This window comes from Miniopterus schreibersii, assembly GCF_964146895.1.
Source record: "Miniopterus schreibersii genome assembly, chromosome: X".
Lineage (NCBI taxonomy): Eukaryota > Metazoa > Chordata > Mammalia > Chiroptera > Miniopteridae > Miniopterus > Miniopterus schreibersii.
In genome coordinates this window covers 88,563,924-88,573,646 of record NC_138104.1, presented here as the reverse complement: position 1 = coordinate 88,573,646, position 9,723 = coordinate 88,563,924, and positions in this window count along the sequence as shown.

Here is a 9,723-nt window from a genome sequence, read left to right as displayed (position 1 = left end):
CTCTTAATATAATAAGCTCTCTTTCAAACCAGTAAGAAAAATTTTAATACCACCATATAAAAATGGTCAGAGAGTATGTACAAGTAATTCACAAAAGAAGAGGGCAAATGGTCAACAGCCACATGGAAAGATAATCTAACTGTTAATAAAAAATCACGAATGAAAACAGTAAGGCATAAGCACCCTTTCAGGTAAGAAAGATGCTGCAGACAGACCGAAGCCAATCTGGGAGTCCAGCAGGTGTCAAGGCCCTTTAATGAAGATGTTAAAGCTGGGTGGTGGCTGTACATACCTGCCCCCGCCACCTTTGCAGGGGCTGCTTTATCCCCATGAAATTAAATACAGCCCTGGCCGGTGTGGCTCAGCTGGTTGAGGGTCGTCCCGTGCACCAGAAGGTGGCAGGTTCGATTCCCTGTCAGGGCACCTGCCCGGGTTGTGGGCTCAATCCCCGGTCGGGGCATGTTTCTCTCTCACATCTATGTTTCCCTCTCCCTCCCCCTCTCCCTCTCTCCTCCCCCTCCCTCTCAAATCATTAAAAAACATGAAATAAAAAGAAATTAAATACACGACTGAATTCTCCAAATTCTCTCAAACCTACGAACGTTTATTAGCAAGCAAGTACAAGAGAAGATGCAAGGCTTATTGGGGAGTGGATGTTCCTCTATCCCCAATAATGTGACTGGCTGGTTTTGTAGATGAGTCAGGATCTGGCAGGATCAACAGGACCTGGGAGCTGGAATTACCTTGGGCGCATACAGACACACTGTCCATACAAGAATTGAAAATAAGTGGGGAGAAACGGTCCCCACCGAATGCTACCTTTCTGAAAGGCAGTTTGCCAACGTGTGTAACAATAGCAGGTGGACATACTCTACAGGTTAGCAGTCCTGCTGGTGGCATTTTATCCTAAGGAAGTAGCTGAGATCTGTCCACGGGGACGGCTTGCATCGTTTTCAGTAGTGCAAGGTTGCAAACCATCACAATCTTCTTAGACAGCGATGCGAAACAGATCAGTGGCTGCTTGACAGTGGGGTGGGCGTCAGAAAAGTTTGGAAGAGGCAGAAAGGGTGGAAGGGATGGGAGGGCTGTACTGCAAATGGCCAGGGTGAATGTTTCGGGATGACGGACACGCGAACTACTTTTGATTGTGATGATGATTTTATGAGTAGTACAGACATAGGAAAGCTTCTCAAATTATACAATTTAAATATATGCAGTTTCTGTGTCAATTATACCTTAATAAAAAGTGTTTAAAATAATTCTGTCAGTAGATAATGGATAAATAATAATGAGAAGGAATTTTATGGAGCACTTAAAATGTACCCGATATTGTGCCAGGTGTTCACGAATATCATCTCTCCTGATTCTCACCATAACCCGTTGAATTCGGAGCTACTATTATCCTCATTTCTCACAGATGAGAGAACAGGTGTAAAGGACTTAAACGACCTGTTCACAGTCACATGGCTAGAAAGTGGCTAAGAGCTGGAGTCAACAAACTACAGGCCATGGACCAAATCCAGCCTGCCACCTGTTTTTGTAAATAAAGTTTTATTGGAACACAGCCATGCCCACTTGTTTACATATCGTAGATGTCTACTATCACACGACAGTGACAGAGCTGACTAGCTTGCAGCAAAGGTCATATGGCCCATGTGATGGTTAATTTTATGGGGCACCTTGGCTAGGCCACGGGAGCCGGAGATTTGGTCAAACATTATTCTGGATGTTTCTGCGAAGGTGCTTTTTAGATGAGATTAACACTTAAATCAGTAGGCTTTGGGTAAGGCAGATCACCCTCCATAGTATGGGTAGGCCTCATCCAGTGAGTTAATAGAAAAAAACTGATGTCCCTGGAGGTTGAGGGAATTCTGCCAGCAGACGACCTTCAGGCATGAGCTGCAGCTCTTGCCTGGGTCTCCAGCCTGCTGGTTCACCTTGCAGATTCTGGACTTGCCAGCCTTCAAGCCGTGTGAGCCAGTTTCTCAAAATGCCTCTTTCACTCTTCATATATAAAAATATCTACATATCTACACATACTTATATAGATATTGCTATACCTATAGATAGATATCTAGATAGATGGCTAGAGGTAGAGAATGATGGCTCTATTTATAGGTATCTGTAGATAGGTAGTTATAGATATCTGTAGAGAGATATCTATATTTATCCATATGTCCTGTCAGTTCTGTTTCCCCGGAGAACCCTAACTGCTACAGCCTGCAAAGCCTAAAATATTTAATTGGCCCTTTACGGAAAATGGTTGCAGACCCTTGGCTAGAGCCAGGATCAGCATCCAGAGAATTTGAATGTAGAGCTTATACCCTGAGCCACTATTGTACCCTGCCTCGTGGAACATCCAACCAATGGAATATTCCATGGCCATTAAAAATTATGATATCAAGCTGTACTCATTGCTTTGGAGAAATGTTCACAGTGTATTGCTAAACAAAGAAAGCAGGTTACTCCTGCATTTACGGCGTTAGCACATTTCTGTTAGAAAAAGCATACATTGGGAAAGGTATGGAAATGCACACACTGGATATGTTAACAGCAGTTTGCACCAGGCAGTGCATTATGGGTGATTTTTCCTTTTCCTTTATACCTCCTTGTATCGTCTGAATATTTCATGGTGAGCATATAATCAGAAGGAAAAAACCAGCAGATTTTACTTTGAAAACGGAAAGAGGAAAAAAACAAACAGAAATGAAAATGGAAAGAGAGAGAATGTCTAACGATTTGTTTTTTTATACTACCTCAAAATGACCCCATGTCAAAATGTCCAGGTCAAGGTATCTATGTCAAAATGTCCTTCATGGCATAACAGTCGCAGTTGTAGAATGGCCACAGCCCTCTCCATCAGGTCTTGCTAGTTCGTTTTCCACTCGGCAGGCGGTCTGAGCGGTCTTTCAAAAGCACTCATCTGGTTGTACTTCTTGTGCTTAATTTTTTCAGTGGGTTCCCATTTAAGCCCAAGTTGTCGTCAGCATGGCACACAGGGTCTTGGTCCTTGGCCCTTGCTGCACCTGTCTTTCCCATTCTGTTCCAGCCAACTGCTCTATCTGCAGTTCCCGAAGACACCCTGTTTCTTATCTTGGTCTGACAAAAGTTATTCTCTTTATTGCCACTGAAAGCAATAGCTAGATCTTACCTTTTTTTTTTAGTGCCTACCACAGATAGGCAAAATAAGTGTTTGCTAAATGAAAGATGAGTTAATGTATAGAAGGCAGAACCCCTGATATGACTGTTAATGAGTTTTCAACTTTGGCCCTGGACAAGATGGCCAGAGAGGTTACATGTAAGTCATTCAGGTGTTACTCTAATTGCAGTGTTGTTGTTGTTGTTGTTTTTAAAATATATCTTTATTGATTTCAGAGGGAGGAAGGAAGAGTGAGAGAGAGAGAGAGAGAAACATCAATGATGAGTCATTGATCTGCTGCCTCCCGCATGCCCCCTGCTGGGGATCGAGCCCGAAACCCGGGCCTGTGCCCTGACCGGGAATCGAACCGCGATCTCCTGGATCCTAGGTCAATGCTCAACTGGTGAGCCACGCCCAGCCGGGCAAATTGCAGTGTTCTTTAGTTGCATTTTGGGTGTATTGACTTGGGACCCTAATCATCATATATAACATTGCTTGAATAAAAATGTGTATTTTAAGTTCTTTCCCTCTGTGTCAAAGACTGGCTAGATGTTCATCAATTTACCTCCTTTTCCTGGGTGCCCGGGAAAATAGTCTCTCTCAGCCTTCCTTGCAGTTAGGTTGGGAAATTGTGACTGAATTCTGGCCAGTGAGAATAGGAACAGAAATGTTCTGTGACTTCCACAAATGTGCCCTCTACATCTCCTTTTCTGGTCCGCGTGGCTCAACTCAGAGGCCTCCGAAATGGGAGAGTTGCAAGATGGAAGGAGGCTGGTCCCGAATCTCTGATGTGGACTAGAAATAAACCTTTGTTGAGTTCAGCAACTGAGATTGCGGGATCTCTTTGTTACCGCAGCCCAACCTAGCCTCTCTGACTGCGTGATCTTCTAAAGAAACTTACAAGACTCTGCTTGTTTTTGAGTGGGGCGGGACTTGCACAGTCACTTTAATTTGACATTTCAGGATGCAGATGTCGAAGTGCTTCTCCTTACTCAGCTTCCTCGTTTGTATTTTCCAAATGATTTGAAAGAAAACATGGAGTAAGATAAGGACTATTCAGTAGGAAGCAAAAAATAGTACAGAGCACAAATAGCTCACAATCAGCATAACGATTCTCGCTATTAATATGAAGCTTTCATTTCTTCTCTTTCTGTTATAGTTTAGAAATCTGCTCTGTTTAATAGAAAGCTCCAAATATACTGCCTTTTTGATGAAAGGGGCTTGTGCAAATCTATCAAACACATGAATATATTACGTGTTGCATTTCTTGATTCATTTATGTAAGAATGGAATCAACCCAAAAATTAATTAGGACCTACTATGTGTGTTCTGTTGTTCAGCGATGCTCTGTTCAGTTGGTATTCAGATGGGGTGGCTGGCGGATTCAGTCTGTTTGTAGTAATGCTCATCTGTTAAATAATCTTTGCTAAATGTGACCAGAAATATAGAATTTTTTATTGGCAATTATGATCCTAGGGCTGCATGTTACTCTGTTAGACATCTGGCTGCCAATTCTATACAGGATCTTTTCATGACCATCATATACTGCTGGGAACATTAATTTACTCTGAAGAGCAAATTAATTGAAAAGGTCTTTTCCAAACAAAACACATAAAACGATGTTAGCATAATGTTTGCAAATGTAATTATTTGACCCAGGGTAGGGATCTTCTCTGTGCAGTTTTGCCCGATTCCTGTTTGCTTAGTACAACCTCCTTGTGCTCCCACTTTAGCTTGTTTGAATCTTATATCATTATTTATAGCAATTATTTCTTTTTAAAAAATTATGTTTGTTGTTGAAAGTATTACAGATGTCCTCTTTTCTCCCCGCCTTAACCCCCTCCTCCCCACTCCAGGCCTTCACCATACTATTGTCTGTGTCCATTGCTTATGCATATATGCATATAAGTTCTTTGGTTGATCTCTTTCCACCTTCCTCCCTTCTCTCTGAGATTCGACAGTCTGTTGCATGCTTCCATGTCTCTGGATCTATTTTGTTTGTCAGTGTATTTTGTTCATTAGATTCCACATGTAACTGAGGTCATGTGGTATTTGTCTTTCTCTGCCTGGCTTATTTCGCTTAGCATAATAATCTCCAGGTCCCTCCATGTTGTCTCAAAGGGTAGTAGATCCTTCTTTTTTACAGCTGCATAGTATGCCATTATGTAAATATACCACAGCTTTTTTATCCACTCATTTACTGGTGAGCACTTAGGATGTTTTCAGATCTTAGCTATTGTAAATAATGAGCTGCTATGAACATAGGGGGGCATATATTCTTTCTGATTAGTGTTTTAGGATTCTTAGGATCTATTCTTAGAAGTGGGATCACTGGGTCCAATTGCAGTTTCATTTTCAATTTTTTTAGGAACCTCCATACTGTTCTCCACAGTGGTTGTACAGTCTGCATTCCTACCAACAGTGTACTAGGGTTCCCTTTTCTCCCCATCCTCACCAGCACTAGTTGTTTGTTGATGTATTGATGGTAGCCATGCTAGCAGGTGTGAGGTGGTACCTCACTGTCATTTTAATTTGCATCTCTCTGATGATTAGTGACGCTGAGCCTTTTTTATATGCCTCTTGGCCATTTGTGTGTCCTCTTTGGAGAAGTGTGTATTCAGGTCTTCTGCCCGTTATTTAAATTGAGTTGTTTGTCTTCCTCTTGTTGAGTTGTATGAGTGCTTTATATATTTTGGATATTAACCCCTTATCAGATGTATCATTGGCAAATATGTTCTCCCATACAGTGGGCTCTCTTTTCATTTTGATGCTGGTTTCTTTTGCTGTGCTGAAGCTTTTTATTTTGATGTAGTCCCATTTGTTCACTTTTTCCTTTGTTTCTCTTACCCTAGGTGATTTATTGGTGAAAATTCTGCTCTGTGAGATGTCTGATATTTTGCTGCCTACGTTTTCTTCTAGGATTTTTAATGGTTTCATGACTTACATTTAAGTCTTATCTATTTTAAGTTTTTTCTTGTGTATGGTGTAAGTTGGTGGTCTAGTTTCAGTCCAATTTTTCCCAGCACCATTTATTGAAGAGACTGTCTTTACTTCATTGTATGCTCTTGCCTCCTTTGTTAAATATCAATTGAGCATAATAGCTTGGGTTGATTTCTAGGTTCTCTGTTCTGTTCCACTGATCTATATGTCTGTTCTTGTGCTAGTGGCAGGCTGTTTTGATTACAGTGGCTTTGTAGTATAATTTGATATCTGGTATTGTGGTCCCTCACACTTTGCTTTTCTTTCTCAAGATTGTTACAGCTATTTGGGGTCTTTTTGGTTCTATATAAAATTTTGAAGTATTTGTTCTAGATCTGTGAAATATGCCATTGGTATTTTAATAGGTATTGCATTGAATCTATAGATTGCTTTGGGTAGTATGGACATTTTAATGATGTTAATTCTACCAATCCATGAACACAGTATATTCTTCCACTTATTTATATCTTCCTCTGTCTCATTTTTCAATGTTCTATATTTTTCCAAGTATAAGTCTTTTACCTCCTTGGTTAAGTTTATTCTTAAGTGTCCTAATTTTTGTTGTTGTAATGGTAAATGGGATTGTGTTTTTAGTTTCTCTTTCTGAGAGTTCATTCTTCGTGCACATAAATGTCATTGATTTCTGGGTGTTAATTTTGTGTCCTGCTACCTTGCCAAATTCATTTATGAAATCTAGTAGTTTTTTTGTGGAGTCTTTAGGGTTTTCTATGTACAATATTATGTCATCTGCAAATAATGACAGTTTTGCTTCCTCCTTTCCAATTTGGATGCCTTTTATGTTTTCTTCCTGTCTGATCCCTGTGGCTAAGACTTCCAATACTATGCTGAATAAGAGTGGTGAAAGCGGACACCCCTGTCTTGTTCCTGTTCTTAAGGGAAATGATTTTAGTTTTTGCCCATTGAGTAAGATGTTGGCTGTAGGTTTTCATATAGGCCTTTATTATGTTGAGGTATGTTTCCTCTATTCTCACTTTGCTGAGAGTTTTTTTCAAAAATGGGTGTTGAATTTTGTTGAATGCTTGTTCTGCATCTATTGATATGATCATGTGATTTTTGTCTTTCTATAGCAATTATTTCTTACCTAGTAGACTGTGAGATACAAGAGGGCACACAAACCTCCCTTTTAACTTCATATCCTAAGTGCTTTGCCTGAAATAGAAACCCAGTAAATGCTTATTTTTATTAATATTGATACAGTTGTTTCAGGCGGTTGTGTTTTAGAGTTAGAAAACACCCTTAAAATAAACAAACACCTACTTTACATTTACAATTTGTACCTCACTGGTTTTTTTTTTGTTTTGTTTTTAAATATATCTTCATTGATTTCAGACAGAGGAAAGGAGAGGGAGAGAGAGAGATAGAAACATCAATGATGAGAGGGTCACTGATCGGCTGCCTCGTGCATACCCCCGACTGGGGATTGATCCTGCAACCCGAGCATGTGCCCTGACCAGGAATCGAACCCCAGTCGCCTGGATCCTAGGTTGACGCTCAACCACTGAGCCACGCCTGGCTGGGCTTGTACCTCACTGTTAAATGTAACACACACATAAATAGGTCAGGTTTTGTATCATCACTACATCAGGGTATTCTATACAGTTTTAGGAAACCAAAAATTTTTAAGAGAAGCATGGGGGTAGGCTGAGGATAGATTTAAGGAAGAATTTAACATTACTTACAGGTACAAATGTTGACCTGTGTTTGAACAAAAAGAATGCCAGAATGGGCCATAGAGTGCTATTTTGTGGCTTGGGGTGGGACATCCTGTCATATATAAAAAAAGATCAGGCTTAAACAAGACATTCAGCCAAACAATACAGTGAAAGATAAGCCAGAGGGTCTGAGGAAAGAAAGATTTGTTATGAAGCCATTTCACAGTCTTGTTTTAGCTTTTACCCAGCCTATGTCACTACATAATGGGACCAGACCTGAAAGGGGAAATCTGTTCTATAAAATCTTTCAGAGGAAGGATTATCCAATGCATCCAGCATTTAGCCAGGATGCTGGTTATTGAATTCTTCCTTGAATATCATCACAAATTTTTAAAGCTAGAATTTAAACTTTTTTTTTTTTTTTGGTTCTTTCTTCAGTGGAGCTGGAGAACAGCTGGTCATCATCTTCAATGTAAGATGTTAAATCACCCCAGTATTTTCCTTTTGTATGAAATTTCAGTTCCCTTACTTATTTCTTTTAGGATCTTATTTCCTAAGCAGTCATGTCTCTGACTCTGCTGGAATGTCCCTGAGCTGTCTCTTTCATCTCGGAGCTCTGAACATAAAAAGAACATGACTAATGCCCAGGAAAGAAAAGCTAGTATATGAAATCCCTAAATGTCACTTTCCTTGTGTACTTGTTTCCTCCCTAGTTCATTCACTCTCTCTGAGCACATTCTATGTTTCAGGAGTTCTAGGTGCTCTAGGATATAATAGTGAACAAAACTGACCCAAATCCCTATCCTCACGAACAACATTCTAGCTAGGTCAGACAGATAATACACAAAAAATATAAATAATCATAGTATGGCAGCTGATAATAAATGTGATGTAGAAAAATAAAGGGGAGAAGGGGAATGATAGTGTTTGGGTTGCAATTCTAATAGTGGTTAGGATAGGTTTGACTGAGAAGGTTGTTAAAAATAATTTTAAAATCCTGGCTTGCATGGCTCAGTGGTTGAGCATCGACCTATGAACCAGGAGGTCATGGTTCGATTCCCAGTCAGGGCACATACCCGGGTAGCGGGCTTGATCCCCAGCAGGGGGCGTGCAGGAGGCAGCCGATCAGTGACTCATCATTCCCTCTTCCTCTCTCTGAAATCAGTAACAACATATGTTAAAAAACGATTAAAGAAGACAAATTAGGTGATGCAAACTTTGACATTTTATGAAGTGGGCAGTCTCTGTTCCCAAAGGTCCAGAGAACTTCAAAATGGGGTGCAAGGCAGGACATTTTTATAGGATAAAGAGTAAGGAACAAGGAAGTAAGTGCAGAGCCCAGAGTTGGCTTAGCATTTGGGGATTGGTTCACTGGATATACTATGTTTCTGGTCAAGTGGAGCATTTACAGATAAGCTATCTGAGTTTTGCTTTGCTGAGATGGCATCTTGGGCCTAGAAATGATTTTAACAAGGTGAATTCTGAATAGATCATAGGGAGGTGAGGAAGCCAGCCAAACAGGTATGTGGAGTAGAGCCTATGAGGCAGAGAAAACAGCAAACACCCAGACCTTGAGGTCAGAACTGGCTGGTGTTTTTGAGAAACAGTAAGGTGGCATTTAGGTGCATGGAGCAGAGTGAACAAGGGGAAGGGTAGGAGGGATGGAGAGAGAGAGGTCCAGGTCAGATTGTATATAATCTTAAAGAATGCTGCAAGCACTTTGGCTTTTACTCTGGGATGGAGAGCCATTGGCGGGTTTTAAGCCAAGGACTGACCAGATCTGATTATGCCCTAACAGGATCACCCTATGTTGAGCACAGACTAAAGGGGGAAAGGGTGGCAACTGGGAGACCAGCTGAAGGCTATTGTTGTGATCCAGCAGCATGATTCTGATGTCTCAGAGCAGTGAAAGTAGAGATGGGCATAAGTGGC